The sequence below is a fragment of the Gekko japonicus genome, unplaced genomic scaffold (assembly GCF_001447785.1).
Source record: "Gekko japonicus isolate JY-2015 unplaced genomic scaffold, Gekko_japonicus_V1.1 scaffold835, whole genome shotgun sequence".
In the NCBI taxonomy this organism is placed as follows: domain Eukaryota; kingdom Metazoa; phylum Chordata; class Lepidosauria; order Squamata; family Gekkonidae; genus Gekko; species Gekko japonicus.
Window position 1 is genome coordinate 429,009 of NW_015175997.1, and position 16,757 is coordinate 445,765.

A 16,757-nucleotide genomic window follows, 5' to 3' on the forward strand; every position below is an offset into this window, starting at 1 on the left:
GCCTCTTGAAATGCTAATTAATAATATATTTTATACCTCTTCTGAAGGAAAAAATATTAGGACATTTTGGGGGTTGTTTTGTGTTTTTTTGGTTTTTGTGTATGTACGTGCATGTCTGGAAGTCGTGATTGACTTCTGGTGACCCCTAGTGGGGCTTGGATTTTCAGAGAAGTGGCTTGCTGTTGCCTGCCTCTGCGTCCCGGCCCTGGTATTCCTTCGAGGTCTCCTATCCAAGTACTTGTAGGTTCGGCCCTGCTTAGCTTCTGAGATCTGATGAGATCAGGTTTGCCTGAGCTACTCAATCCTTAGGAGACGGCTTGCTTACTTATGAGGTGGAGTCTGTAAAGGTGTGGATCTTCTCAGTCATTTGTAGAGGCCACTCCAAAGCCCAGCTTCTGTGGAGAAGTTGATATTTCAGCTGGGTTTTATGAAGTGATGTGTTAGAGCCAACTTGCACCTTCACCTTTAGGTGCTTTGTGGGATGATTTTAAAGTTTGTATTATACAGTATGTTTTAATTTTTGACTGGTGAAATCTTAGAATTATAGAATCATAGAATGTTAAGAGTTGGAAGGGATCTTGCAGGTCATCTAGTCCAACCCTCTGCACTCACACACACACAAAACCTTTATTGGCATGAAAGCACAAAACATCATGGAAATACGGGAAAATACTAATAAGCATCAGTCACTTACACTTGGCTATTCAAGCCTCGTCTTCTGATTGCATAATATAAAAATTTTGCAACAGCCTCCATTATTTCGTTATTATAATTAAACAGAAAAAAGTGAACAATTGAGTAATCAGAGTACCAGCTCTTAACCCCTAGAAATGGAGTAATAAAACGAGATCGGATATCCCTATAGAGGGGGCAATGAAGTATGGTGTGTGTAGTGGATTCTATATCTTTTAGAGAGAGAGACAGACAGATACATATGGTATCTGGCGGTTTTGTTGTTGTTCAGTCGCACAGTCGAGTCTGACTCTTCGCGAACCCATGGACCAGATCACGCCAGGCCTTCCTGTCTTCCGCCGTCCTCTGAAGTTTGCTCAATGTCATGTTCGTTGCATCTATGACACTGCCTAACCATCTCATCCTTTGCCGTCCCCTTCTTCTTTGACCTTCAATCTTTCCCAGCATCAGGGTCTTCTCGAGTGAGTGCTCCCTTCTCATTTGGTGGCCAAAGTATTTGAGCTTCAGTTTCATTATCTGGCCTTCCAGGGAACAGTCAGGGTTGATTTCTTTTAGGATTGACTGATTTGATCTTCTTGCAGTCCAAGGGACTCTCAAGAGTCTTCTCCAGCACCATAGTTCAAAAGAATCTATTCTTCGGCGCTCAGCCTTCCTTATAGTCCAACTCTCGCAGCCATACATGACTACTGAAAGACTATTGAAAGAGGTAGTCAATCTTTAAAGGTACAATTGTGGTCTTAGGGTACTGTCTCAGTGATGATCTGGTTCTTATAGATCCACATGGGTCAATGCAGGGGTAATTCATGAGGACAACCAGATGGATTTCACCTAGAGAACTGGTGTTGAGTAGTGATGGGCATGAACTGGGAAAATGTGGTATGGTTCATGGTATGCCAGCTTCATGAACCATGAAACATCACAAATAAACCAGTTTCATTTGTGAGGTTTGTGACATGGTAGAACACCCCTCAGCATGATAGAGACACCAAACTCACAAGGGATATCCGGCTAACCCTCCTCTACCTACATGCCAAGGTTGGTGAGGATTGAATTTATGGGGTTCGAGTTATGGCTCCCCCAAAGAAGGTGTCCCCAGGAAAGCATTTTCTGGGGAAATGACAAGCACAGGTTCATGAGGGTCAGGATTGTATAGAATGGATCCTGTGCAAATTAAAGATGCCAAACATGCAAGAGATCTCCAGATGACTCTCCTCTACTTGCCCTCCAAGTTTGATGAGGATTGGATTTATGGGGTCCAAGTTACAGCCCCCCAAAGAAGGTGCTCCTATGGAGGGAAAAACAGCAAAAAAGCAAGGACAACAGAAGCCATGCAGAACAGAATCGAAGTCCCAGAGAATCTCTGCAGTAGAAACTGAAGGTTGGAGGCATTTTTGCAAGCCCAGCAGAACCAGTGCAATGTGCCCAGCAGAACTAGTGCCACTGTGGCACTGTGAACCCAACAGGACTAAGGTCAAGTCAGGGAAGTGTTTTTTGGGGGGACATGTCAGACACAGGTTCAAAAGTATATAGAATGGACCCCCTGCAAGTTACACACACCAAATGCACAGGGAACCTCACCCTGCCACCTGCTCTTTTACAATCTCTTCAAGTTGGGGGTGGATTACATTTCTGGCGTCCCAGTTACAGACTCCCCCAAAAAGTCTCTCCAATGCTCTTTCCAGAAAAGACAGCTGCAGTTACAGGAGTCTATGGAACAGCTCAGAAATAAGACAGCAAACTCACAGGGAAAGTTCACCTGGGCAGATGATTGGTTTCTAAGCATAAAGCTGCATAAGGAACACAAGAGGGAAGTCCAAGAATTTTCCGCAAGAATCTGGACTAATTCTTTCAAAGTCCCCATTTAAGGCTTCAGTCTGCAGGAGCATAGCCAAAAGATAGCCCCACAACATACCCAAAAGATGGTCGTCCAGCCTCTGCTTGAAAACGTCCAGTGAAGGAGCATCCACCACTTCCCGATGCAGTCTGTTCCACTGCTCAACCACTCTTACAATTAGGAAGTTTCTCCTGATATTTAGCCGGCATCGACTCCCTTGTAATTTCCACCCATTAGATCTAGTCTTGCAATCCGGAGCAAGAGAGAGTAGATCTGCTCCATTTATTTCTGTTATATTTATATAAGGTATATTATATTGTTTTTATATATTTTATATATAAGTGCTTTCGGCCTTTCAACAGACAGAGATTTTTCAGACAGCCTGTCTTCCTGCTCTTATATAAGGTATATTATATTGTTTTTATATATTTTATATAAGTGCTTTCGGCCTTTCAACAGACAGAGATTTTTCAGACAGCCTGTCTTCCTGCTCATACCCACATTTTAGTTTATAGTGTAAAAGATAAAGAATAATGTACTTTTGTAAAGTTTTTTTGCTGGGAGGCAGTTTTTTATTACACTTTGCAAATATGTTCTGTGTTGTCATACATGCCATAATAACTATCAATTCCACAAAAATATTCTGGATAAAAATATACTCTTGAAAGTTACACAGGATTGCTACTGTGGTTTCCTAAAGAATGGTGTTAATGATCATCTTGTCTAAGGAAGAAAAGCCCTCAATGGTTTCTCACAGTAGAGGGATAGCAGTTACATCAGCTGAAATGGTGTGCAGATCTGTAATAAGAAAACATTGTATTACATTAGAAAGGAGCAAGAGTCCAGTGGCACCTTAAAGCCTAACAAAATACGTGGTGGGGTATGAGGTTTGTTTTTTTTAAGCCCCTGGAGGGGATTTTTAATTTTTTTTTATAATACTACATCAACTACCAAGAAAAAATAGGGATGGGGGGACTACACTTAGGGAGAAAGAAAACCCACACTAAGCTAAAAACCCAAGGTTAAGAGATCATTCTCTGTTAAAATGCTGTTAGTAAAAAAAAGACTGTTAATAAACAATATACTTTGTGAGGTCCTGTCTTTCTAAGCTTATATGTTAGATTGTTACTTGTTATGAGAAGATTTCCCGAGCATCTCCTCCAGCTCGCTTCATAAAGGCCATTTGCAAAGTCCTTCCGCCTTTACATCTATACTAAAACTCTCTAAATTCTTGATAGCTTCTTAGACGTTCACTGCAGCCCAATCTTCTTCCATCCAAAGGAATAGAACCGCTAGTCAAGCCTCTTCCGCTCTGGTCTCGGGATCTAGTGGCTTCTCAAAAGTTTCTTGATTATGAAGGGCACCTCCAGCTCTTTTTTCTCAGCAGACTTTAAGATGACACTTTCTAAGAACACTCGCAGGGAAGAAGTTAAATCCTTGTAAATTTTTCCTGTTTCTCTTGTACTTTTTCTTCTTTTCTCATTGAGATCGCTGCTTAATTTAGTGTCCATCTCATTCGCTTTGAGAGCCCTCAATTCCATTTTTTCTCCGATCGCCTCCTGGAGCTGCCGAGACACAAATTGTTGATTTATCTTGGCAAGCTGCTGGTTAATACCAACAAGTTGTTCCAAGATAGGCTTGATGGCTTCTGCTACTAGTGCAGTGACATCAGCTTCCCTTCTTCTCCTCGGAGTTTTCGCCATCTTTTTTAGAGTATCTGCCATTTCAACGTCTTATTTTCAATAAAGTCTCTTTCTTCCTGGCTCTGCAAATCGTATACGCTGTTAAAAGCTCATGGAAATCTCCCACAACAGGCTTACATGCTTGCAAATAAAGTCTTTCAGAAGTATCCGTTTACAACTGTCTCTCTCTCTCTCCCTCCCCTTTTCCGTTTATTTAAACACGTCAAAGATGCACCCCTCTCCAATTGCTTAAGGGGTTTCGGGGGGGATTTCGCTTCAAGTATCCATTTACAATCGTTTCTCTCTCACTCCCTCTCCTTGTTTATGTAAATGCATCCCTCTCTCAGCACGTTATCGCTCAGAAAGTTTTTCCTTTGAGGGGGAGGGGATTTTCTCTTCTGAAGACAAATCGCTCATTTTCACTCACAGTTCGCTCCTTAACTCACAGTTCATTGTTGGTCTTTATTTCGACCACACTCTTAATCGCTCCTCTGCTAGATCTCCTGCACTTGATCGGGTCGACACAGCTTGTGGCCTTGCTAAGAGGATGCAGTCAGCGAGAGGGACTGTCAGGGTGGAGGGGAGCCTCCATCTCCCTGCCGTTAGCAGGAAAAGAGGCTCACCCTCAAAAGCCCTCTGGCTTGGGAGTTCTCCTTGAACTCCCGTGGGGGTGCCGAACCAGCGGCACCTCTCCCCCTTGCTGCTGTCCGGTATGCCTCCCCAGAGAGCTGGGAAAGGCGTCCGCCATCGTTGTGTCGTAGACCCCGCCTGGGGTATGAGCTTTTGTGAAGTGACATGAAGTGAGTTCTGAAGAAGTGAGCAGTGACTCACGAAAGCTCATACCCTGTCCCCTATTTTGTTAGTCTTTAAGGTGCTACTGGACTCTTGCTCTTTTCTACTGCTACAGACAGACTAATATGGCTACCCATCTTGATTGGATTACATTGTACTTCTTAATAATACAACCCATTGTGTTTAAAATAAAATCTTTGTATTGCCCATCCAGTCGATATATTTCTATCGGCATTATTCACAAAAAAAAGTGCAAAATTGCCATTTAAAAATAAATGCGGTTGGGAAATAGTGAGTTCTAACCACAAATGGGGGGATTTGGGTTGCCACAGAGAAGAGTTCAAGGGAGGAATGTCCAAGATTATCCAGTGAAGAGCCATTGTCACCATTTGAAAGAATTTTTTCCCTTGCTAAACTAAGTAAGGTTTAGAACTGTGATTTCCAAATATTTTACTAAAAGAACCAATTCAGAAACACTGATTTTAAAATGAAGAAATTGACTTAACTTTGGGAAAGTGCATCCTGCCATTTTCCCACCAGGATTAGTGGATTCCCTGCCTCCAGCTTCTGTTTTCTGCTGCCTCTCTTGCAGCCATCAAGAGAACAATAATGTAAAAAAGAATTGTCTCCTCTAGGAACTGCCAGAAACTCTGTGGCTTTACCATAAAGTTTCTGGTGATTATTACAGTGGTGTGATATCACTTCTGGATTTTCCCTATAAATAATGTCATAACTGTACTGATGCTACTCCCCCCCCGGGGGGGGGGACGACTCCTGCCAGTTGGCAGCCAGTGGCTGGCAATCCTAGATCTTGGAGGCAGGTTTTAACTTGCCACATGCATTGTGGCAAATGGGTGACTAAAAGACTGCAGTAAAACAATTATCATGAGATGACAGTTTTCCTTCTTAGTTATGTAGTCCCTTACTGTACGTTATAGCTCAAGTATTGCTATAAGTATGTGTTTGTTAAGATGTTACTGTGTGCAGTGTTCCTGTCAAATGCACATTCAGATAATTGATCATTTTTGCTACACTGGTCAGTCCAATTGTTACATAAAAATGAATAGGTCAGTCCAGCGGTTACATAAAAATGGAACTTTAGCATATTCACCTTGTGACAAAAATGGTGGCACAGGACCATTTATTTATGTTTTCTGCACTCATATGCCACCTTTCTCACAGACACAAAAGCAAGAAATTAAAATAAATAGTGGAATAAGGAAAACAGTATCAGGCGTACCATAAACAATGCCGCAACAAAAATTCAAAACTAGTGCAGTATGAACACACAGCAAGCCTTGAATACATCTTTTAAGGCAAGTACTCTTCAACCCGTGGGCCAGACTCTGCACCCCCAGCTGGGTTTCAGAGCCTCTGTGGTGCAGCACCTTCTTTGTTTCCTTTTGGAAGGACCTGCTGTGTACAGAGCAAGGGTGCCATGCCTCATTCCTCTTTTTGCATGCAGAACAGCAGGATAGTGAGGCAGGGTCAGTGAGTGATGGAGAGGATTTCTCCATGGATCTGACCCTTGGTTTGTTCCTCACTACAGTAGAACTCCTGATACGTGAATTCTCTTTCCTATCCACAATTATTTATTACTGAATTTCTAGCCTGTGCTCAGGGCGGGTTACAACAGTAATTATACAACCTAATTACATAACAATTCAAGGAGTTAAAACATAATTACAATTATTAAACTACAATCAGATGGCGATCAACACAATTTAAAAAATCCCTAAGAAGACAATCTGTATGAGTGCACAAGAAAAGCCAATCCTGGGCAATTCAGAGAAAGGTGGTATAAAAATCTAAATTATAAATTATTTTAAAAAATGCAGACAGCAGCACAGCATAGATGATACCAGGCAGAGCAGGGGAGGCCGATGTTAGACACCTGCTGCCTCAACCGTAGGCCTGGTGGAACATCTCCATTGTACAGGCCCTGTGGAACTGTAACAAGTCCCACAGGGCCCTGATCTCACATGGGAGAGAGTTTCACCAGGCCAGAGCTGAAAAGGCTCTGGCTCCAGTTGAGGCTAAGCAAATGTCCTTTGGGCCAGGGACTACCATCTTAAAGCTCTTTGAGGGGCATACTGGGAGAAACGGTCCTGCAGATATGTTGGTCCCAGACCACACAGGGCTTTAAAGGTTAATACCTTGAATATTGTTGCCCACATACAGGCCTTGATGTGGTCATAACTCTGGCCACTTCCTGTCATATATTTACAGCTGAATGGGTCCCAGGTCTGGAAGGGATGAAGATTGCCGTTTGAAGGAATCTTTGCTGTGTTTTTTACATAGTTTATTTATTTATTTATTTTATTTATACATTCGATTTATTTACTGCTCTGACCCCGAAGGGTCTCTGAGCGGTTTACAGGTAGTTTCAAATACATTTCCCCCTAACTAAGGCCACATAGTATACAGGGGTGCGGCTGCCTACTGGCACTCAGGTGACAGGGCTGTTGTTCTCCGGCTCCGGCATTCTTCCTCCAGGCAGTCTTTGGGGTCAGCGTCCCGTCTCCGGTGGGCAGGGGCAGGTCTTTCAGCTTTGGCGGTCTCTTCGGCACGCGGCCTGTGTCAGCCACAGCCCGGCCATCATCTATTTCCGGCTCCACCGTGCCTGCGCCTCCATCGTTAACGAGGAGTCCAGGAGCACCCCCAAACTCCTAACCTCCCGCGCAGGCACCAGCAGCACCCCGTCGAAGGCCAGAAGAGGGAGCCCCAACCCCAGACCGGTCTGACTCAGGCCCAGGACCTCCGTCTTTGTCGGGTTTAATTTCAACCGACTCAGTCTGAGCCAACCAGCCACAGCTTGTAATGCCCAATGAAGGTCATCGGGACCAGAGTCCGACTGGCCACCTAACATCAGATAGAGCTGGGTATCATCAGTATATTGATGACACCCAAGCCCACACCTCCTGGCAATCTGGGGGAGGGGGCGCATATAGATGTTAAACAACATAGGGGACAACCCAGCTCCCTGGGGCACCCCACACTCAAGGGGGTGCCTTCGGGACCGCTGGTCACCAATCGCTATGGCTATATATTTTACATTTTTGCATTTTTTAAAGAATGTTGTAACCTGCCCTGAGCTTGCTGCTGGGGGAGGGTGGGCTAGAAGCCCAATAATAAAGTGTTGCATTCAGACTGGTTAACATCTTTCCTAATGATTTAATACTATCAGCAAGTATCATACTAATGAATTACTTAGATTACTTTAGTAGGGAAGTTACAGAGATCCTAAATGTACTAGAAATGGAGGGGGGTTCAGTCTGGACAAGGAAGCCACCATATGGGAAGTACTCTGTACATGGGGACAGTCTTAAATTAACTCTGAATAGAACAATGAGATCTGAGTAGCAAAAGGCAAAGGTATACAAACGAAGGAGGAGCATAACAAATTAGAGATGACACAGCTTTTACATGACACTGTAACTTTGTAAGCTAAAATTAGTTATAATTTTAAAAAAATGTTTCTACCCTGATTTAATCTTGCCAAGCAGGACCCAAGGGGATTTACAAATTACAGTAAAACAAAGTTTGAGTCCAGTGGCACCTTTAAGACCAACAAAATTTTATTCACAGTATAAGCTTTCATGTGCAAACACACTTCCTCAGATACAGTGGAACAGAACCTCCTAAACTATTACTTATAGAGGGTGGGGTAGGGGTTGTTGTCAGGAAGGGCCATTTAGAGTCAAGATGCATAAGTACTGGGTGATTATAGTTGAGATTGGATGTCAGAAAGATCTGTGAATGGCAGTAAATTAGCATACATATACAAGAACTAACAGATGTGAGAATGAGGTTTGAGTCCAGTGGCACCCTCAAGACACATAAAGTTCAATTCTGGGTACAAGGGAGAACTGAGAGACTTGGTATGTACAGATTCACTGAAACAGATTCCATCAAATATTATATACAAGGTAGGGGGAGTTAGTTGCCTGGAAGAGCTAATTAGAGTTAATGGGGTTTACGGGGCCACAAACCGGTTCTGTTTGCAAACAAAGCTCCCAGTTCGGTTTGTGGTTTGATTCATGGTTTGACCACGAACCGAGACAGCCCACATTTTTCCATCTTGTGTCCATCCCTATCTAGCAGCCTCTATGTTACCATTCTGATAATGAGCTCTGATGACAGTTTTTTATTTCATTGGCTCGATGGCAAAATCATATGGCTTTGACAGTGACTACTTCTGTTGGCAGGTGCTTAAGCCATCAATTCTGGGTCAGTTCTAATCCTATGCATTGTCAGGAACGACTGCCAGATAGGACTTGGATGTCAGCTGCCAGCTTTGTTGTTGTATGTGCTTATAAGGCTTGTGTGACTGCACAGGAAGTGGAATTACGTGCCTCCCCTTGTCATTCTGCAACGTAGCATTTCATAACTGTGAACCACTAGGAAAAAGATGCTCCCATTGCTTGTAATTTGTGACATAATGTGAGCTTTTCATGCACTTGCAGCTTTGCTTTGGTACTTAGAACATCAGATTAAAACTAAAATTAAAAATAAATGAAACCACCATAACAGATTTAGGAGGAAAGGAATTTTAGACTTGCTAAATGCTTCTAGACACAAATATCTATCATGAGTTTTGTAATAGGTAAAGTGTGTTGAAATCTTCATACAGCCAGCCTGTTTCATTTGTATCTTGCATGCCAAGTACAATATAAGGGAGTAAAAGAGCTCTGCCTTCAAGGTTGCTGGCAAAGCAAGAGCTCCAAAGCTTGCACAATGTGCAGAAACAAGCTGGTGACTCCACCTGACTTTCTGTTGCCTGCAACCTTGAAGGCAGAACTTGCTCGCAGCTGGATCACTTTCAGTGCCATTCCTTTCTGCTGGAAAATGAATTCAGCGTGTGCTCTCTCTAACACTCTGCCTGTGTGCCTTCTCCGAACAGTTTCTACACGCACTGTGAGAGGATAACTTCTCACATAGATCTCACATCACCTCAGCTAGATGCGATTCAGCAGAGTTTTTTACCTGAGTGGAAGCGAGCCACCCACTTTAGAAAGTCAGAAACAGTTAAAAAAGGTCTTCTTTTCAGGGGAATATGTTGGTTGTTCCAACAATTCTTTTTTACAGAAAATCGACTGAATCAAAAATTCACAAATGTAAGTTGCCGAGGTCTGCTTTGTAAACAATAATATTCTTTAATTTTATGTAAGAAAATATGGGTCTCTTGCACATTCATTTCTGAGTACAGTGAATGTATAGTTTGTTACTTGTAGGCATACTTTTACATGTGCTTATTTTTTTTTTGTACTATCTTCTTGTACCTTAAAAAATTAAAACCAATTTTTTCAAACTCGTTCCTTAGAAATTATATCCTTTGGTAATGGGTTTGTTTTGTAGAATGTGATTGTGTTTGATGTGATAAGTGACACAGCCACTCTCTTTTCATCCCTGAACCATTTTGTGATTCTTTATAATTTAGCTTTATTATGTACCTGATGGCTGTGTACTCTGCTAGTATGGTAATCAGTTCTGGAGCACTTAACAGGTAATGCTTCAGAACTGTTTGAAGAGTAGCAAAGTTTTCCCCTTGCCCAGCCTTGCTGCTTTACAGTCTCCCTGTGTGGGGTCTAGCACAAAGTTCTTTGGTAAACTTTCTGAGCAGATATGGTGCAGGATAAGAGGAACAGTAAAAAGCTGGTTGAAACATGTTTAGATATGAAATATGTTTAGATATTATTTTCAACAATTGTTTAGATTTCTACAGTAAATTTGATTCACTGCAGATGGACAGTTCTCATGTGCAACTGTTAATCTTATTGTAAGATTTGAGGGAAAGCCTTGGTGTGCATCCTTGTAGTCCCATCATTAAAATGTGTTTTGCATTCTCCATATCTGTGCCAGTGTTTGACTTGACAGGTTTGGAATATCTTAATGTATGGTCTGCACTTTCTTAGTAGATTCCAGGTTTTCCAGATTTGTGCTGCCTTCCATCATTATTTGCTTACTGTTCTGAAAACTTCACTTTGGCTTTCTATCTGGTTCCACTTCTTCATCTTGTTTGAGGTAATCTCAGCAGTTTAGCAGCAGCAGTATCTGAAAAGTTGTTGCTCTTTCAGTGGAAGAGACAATTTACTGAGACAGACAGAATGTGTCTGTTAATATGTGAACATTTTATTCACTGTGAGTACTTGATGTAAATATATTTCTGAAGAGGCAACCATTAAGTTAATCTTTGATTATAAGTTGATTGGAGAGTCAGACTAGGATTTGAGAAAACCAAGTTTAAATACTTACTCTGCCATGCAAGCTTACTTGGGTGACTTTGTCAATCTCTTATAACCTAACCTACCTTGTAGAACTAACACCAAAAAAAGATGTCCTCATCATCATAGGGGACTGGAATGCTAAAGTAGGAAGTCAAAAGGTAACCGGAATAACAGACAAGTTTGGCCTTGGAGAACAAAATGAAGCAGGGCAAAAGCTAACAGAGTTTTGTCAAGAGATCATGCTGGTCATAGCGAACACCCTCTTCCAACAATTAAGAGGCGACTCTACACATGGACATCACCAGATGGGCAACACCGAAATCAGATTGACTATATCATTTGCAGTCAAAGATGAAGAAGCTCTATACAGTCAGTAAAAACAAGACCTGGAGCTGACTGTGGCTCAGATCATGAGCTACACATTGCAAAATTCAGACTTAAACTGAAGAAAGTTGGGAACACCACTAGGCCATTCAGGTTTGACCTAGACCACATCTCTGATGAATATACAGTGGAGGTGAAGAATAGGTTTAAGGGACTAGATTTGATAGAGTGCCTGAAGAACTATGGACGGAGGTTTGTGACATTGTACAGGAGGGAGCAATCAGCACCATCCCAAAGAAAAAGAAATGCAAGAAAGCGAAGTGGCTGTCTGATGAGGCTTTACAAATAGCAGAGGAAAGAAGGGAAGCGAAAGGCAAAGGTGAAAAGGAAAGATTTACCTGACTGAATGCAGATTTCCAGAGAACAGCAAGGAGAGATAAGGAGGCTTTCCTGAATGAACAATGCAGAGTAATAGAGGAAAACAATAGAATGGAAAGGACAGTCAATCCTAAAAGAAATCAACCCTGACAATCTTTCTGGAGACCGATTTCCAGAGTTTTGGTGCTATGACTGAAAAGACCCCCTCCTGGGTTGCAATCCGCCTAATTTCAGATGGTGGGGTTAACTAAGTGGGGCCTTGGAAGATGACTGCACTGGTTGGGGAGGTTCTTAAGGGAGTAGGCAGCCCTTCTGATATGCTGGTCCCAGGTCATATAGGGCTTAAACACCAGCACCTTGAATTGTGCCTGCAAACAGAAAATGTAGATGGGTCAAAATTGGAGTGATATGGTCACTATGATGCACTCCAGTCCAAATCCAATCATTTATTATGGCAAAAGCCAGCAGCATTATCAATTCACAAAAATAGCTAGTAAATTAATGGTAATACAAAGATAAAATATGAGGTATATATAAAAGAAATAAAAAATATAAAATCCAGAATAGATAAAAACAAGTTACAGTATGTCTTCCATTACAAGGGATTTACGCTTGTAGGATTGCTGTTAGGATACAAAGGAGTGAGGAGAACAGTGCTGTAAGCCACTTCAGGTTTCCATTGGGAAGAAAAGCAGGGTACCGATGCCTAAATAAATAATGGTTAAATTGTCGTGTGTGCATGTGTGTGAGCCAATAATTTTGTCAATCGTGTTTTAAAAAGGGGGAGTTGCATTTAGTTCAAAGAACTGGCTATCTGCCAAATAATGAAGTCCATCAATGTGCATCTTTCAGTAGTTGGTGGAATTGCTGTACTTGGGCACATCCTTACTATACTAGAATCTTCCAAGGGAATTGTCTGTTAGTTAGTTCTCTTATTACATGAAATTCATCTTCCCTGCTTTTCAGCTCTTAATACTGCAATTATAATATTTATTTACAAAACTTATACATGGCCTTTCTGCCCTCATCAGGGCCACTAAGTCATCAGATTAAAAACATACCTAAAAAAAGCACATCTTAAAAACCATTTAAACCACGCAAAAATGCACCATTAAAACAATTAAACCTAAGGCTAAAATAAATGCACGCACACCATAATTAAAACATAGGGCAGTGTCACAGGCCCCTCAGGAAGGGTAGGGGGAAAATCAAAGATGGAGGTCCCTACTTCTCCAGTCTCCCTGGGGCCCATTTGGGTATTGCTTGCCTCTGAAACAATATCCCCCAAACGCTCATTGGGTAGCTGCCACCACCTGTCACTTTGAGATCTTAGGCAGTCTGACAGGTCTACTTCTACTTTTCTCTGTAACACACATCATTCAGTTAAAATGCAGCCTGGTTCACTTACAAAGTGTCCTACACCTAACCCAATCCTTTTTCACCTGAGTGATCTGAGGATGACAGGCTGACTTAAACAACAAATTCTGATTTTATTTGGGGAAAACTGAAAAGAAGGGAAGGTACATACAGTTACTTGCAGGGGAGAAATAAAAACATTGGAAGGATTTCATATACACAGGAGAATGTGAAACAGATAAAGCAACGTTGAAAACTAACATAGCCTGAATAAACTGGCTTACTAGATAACTCCTAAATCCTAAGCCATGTTGGCCTGATATGGGCCCATCCAGCAAAGGATCTCCTTCTCCTTTTCTTGCTCCTGGGAAAGGCAAGTGTAGTTTTATAATTTTTTTGATCACACCCCCTTACATGGATAGATGCTCTTTCCCCCTGCAGATGGTACTATGCCAATGAAATGATGACTCTTCAAGGAGAAACCCTAGCCCTCTCTATAGGGCTTTGTTATTGGCTGGCCTGTTCCTATTCTTTATAGAGTGGGTGCCAATGCTCCCTCTAAGCTGTGGAGCCTTATGAGCAAAAATTCTACTTTGTGAGCTACTGGTATTGAAATTGTGAGAGAGCAATTTGTGAGCTCACACTAACTCAGCTCAGAGGGAACACTGGTGGGTGCCCAAAAGGACTGCCTGATTTGAGAGTTTAATTAACACAGGGGATCATGGGGACCAGAATGGGACTCAGGCAGGAAGGGAGGGATCACTGAGGAATGGCAGATGAAACAAAGTCTTCACCCACTGGTGAAAGATAGCATTTAAAGGGGACAGTCTTTCTGGAGACAGATTTCCAGAGTTTTGGTGCTATGACTGAAAAGACTCCCTCCTGGGTTGCAATCCGCCTAATTTCAGATAGTGGGGTTAACTAAGTGGGGCCTTGGAAGATGATTGCACTGGTTGGGGAGGTTCTTAAGGGAGTAGGCAGCCATTCTGGTATGCTGGTCCCAGGTCATATAGGGCTTAAATGTCAACACCAGCACCCTGAATTGTGCCTGCAAACAGAAAATGTAGATGGGTCAAAATTGGAGTGATATGGTCACTATGATGCACTCCAGTCCAAATCCAATCATTTATTATGGCAAAAGCCAGCAGCATTATCAATTCACAAAAATAGCTAGTAAATTAATGGTAATACAAAGATAAAATATGAGGTATATATAAAAGAAATAAAAAAATATAAAATCCAGAATAGATAAAAACAAGTTACAGTATGTCTTCCATTACAAGGGATTTACATTTTCTAATCACTAAACAACAGAATCTGGTCACAGCATAAGATACGGAACTTTGAGAATCTTCTAGGAGAAAGTTACGCAGAATTTCTGGCCTAAATTCCAGATAAGATTGCAGAGGGTTACATTTAGACAGAAGTGGTAGTATGAAATAAGACCGTTCTTCCTGATAAAATTTACAGTTCAAAAGTATATGGGTGGTGGATTCCACCATATTAGACTTAAAAGGATATAATCGTTCCTGCATAGGCACACGTGGAAATATACCTTGTAATACAGCAGAGGGAAGTGCCTCAAAATGGGCCCTAGAGAATGCCCATCTATAGGGTTTATAAGAAATATCAGACAGATATGGGGCGGCTTTAAAAGGGCCAAGATTTTAAACATCTGAAACTCTTTGGAAGTAAATCTTCCTCATTTTGTAATTCAATATCAAGAAGTCTTTGGGTAATAATTGTTCTTGCCCTATTCAGGCTTCCATAAAAAACGATCCTCAGGGTTTAATCCAATACATTTAATTTTATTAAGAATTAGAGGGGCCCAGGGAGGATAAGCGTCTGAAGCTAAATAAAAAGGCATCAAACCTTTTGGATTATAATGAATTTTCAACCAGAGAAATATTTTCTGTTCCCAGATTTTTAATTCAACCCTGGGTAAACTGGCCTCTTGTGCTACATTAGAGACACTTTTAGGAACACTGAATAGAGATCTAAGAAACTTTGACTGAACTCTTTCAAGAGTCAGTAGATTGGCAGATAGTCCAATTTGCAAACCAGAAAGAAGTTGTGTCAATGATTTTGCCTAGAAGGTTTTTAAGGCTGTAGGGAGAAAACCAGCACCTTTTCTTCTAAACTGGCATTTGTACTTCTCTCAGCTGAAGTAGCTGAGGAGGTCAGATGCGCCAAATTTTTTAAATTATAGGAAAAAGTAATTCCTAGGTATTGAAAGTTCTTGACTTGATCAATTACATTTCCCTGTATATTTCAGCTATATTTCCTAAATGAGCTATTAAAGCAAACAAATTTAGTCTTGGAGAAATTCATTGTAAGTAATTCAGTGTCACATTGATCACTGCATCTCTCCAAGGCTCGCTTCAAGCTGACCTTAGGATGGCATCGTCAGCATACATAAGGATAGGGACCTTTCTATCATGTGCAAGAATTGGGGCATGGGTATCTACTGTATAAAAACATGTAATCAAGGAGTTGACATAGATGTTAAATAAAAAGGGGGCCAATAAACAGCCTTGCCTAACTCCTCTTTGAACCGAAATTCTTTTTGAGAGTTTGCCATCCTATGTAAGTCTTATCTGAAGGCTATTGTTTTCATGTAGTTTAATTAATAAAAGTAATAGTCTTTTATCAATACCCATGTCAGCCAATGTAGCCCACAACCTTCCCCTGGCTACAGTATCAAAGGCTGCCTTAAGGTCCACAAAGGCCGCCTAGTGTTCTTTCAGTATTTCACATATTTATAGATAAGATGATCTAACACCAAGCAATGATCAATAGTAGATTGGCCTGAGGTAAAACCAGCCTGTTCAGTTTTGAGTGATTTATTTTGGTCTAACCATTTACACAGTATTAACAAAGATGTTTGGGATACAGTTTATAGATCACATTTAGAAGACTGATTGCTCTTTAATTTGATGGATCAGATTGATTACCCTTTTAAAATATAGGTACAATTATGGCTTGATTCCAGTCCTTCGGAATTTGGGCTGAGGAGTCTATATGTATGAACAAATTCACTAACATTGGGGCCCACTAGTCTATATGTGACTTCAGAAGCTCAATAGGAACGTAATCAGAATGACCTCTCGCGTGTGATGTTGGAGCGGCAACACTGCTCGGACATCACACACGAGAGGTGGAATTTGCCGCTATGAGTCCAAGGCCACCACCCCGGGGCTCAGGGAGGCACGAGAATGTTTTCCCCCCACGGACGTCGCAACTGCCGGTGAGAGCAGCGGCGGCAGCCATAACTTTTTAAAGAGCCAGTAAGGAGAGCTGGGGGAGCCAGAATTACTCTCGCGTGTGACCTCTTGCAAGAGGTGGAATTTGCCCCTATGAGTCCAAGGCCACCACCCTGGGGCTCAGGGAGGCACGAGAACGTTTCGCCCCCCCCGTGTGAGCGTCGCAGCTACAGCGGCCATAACTAGCTAGATGGATAAAGATGACGAC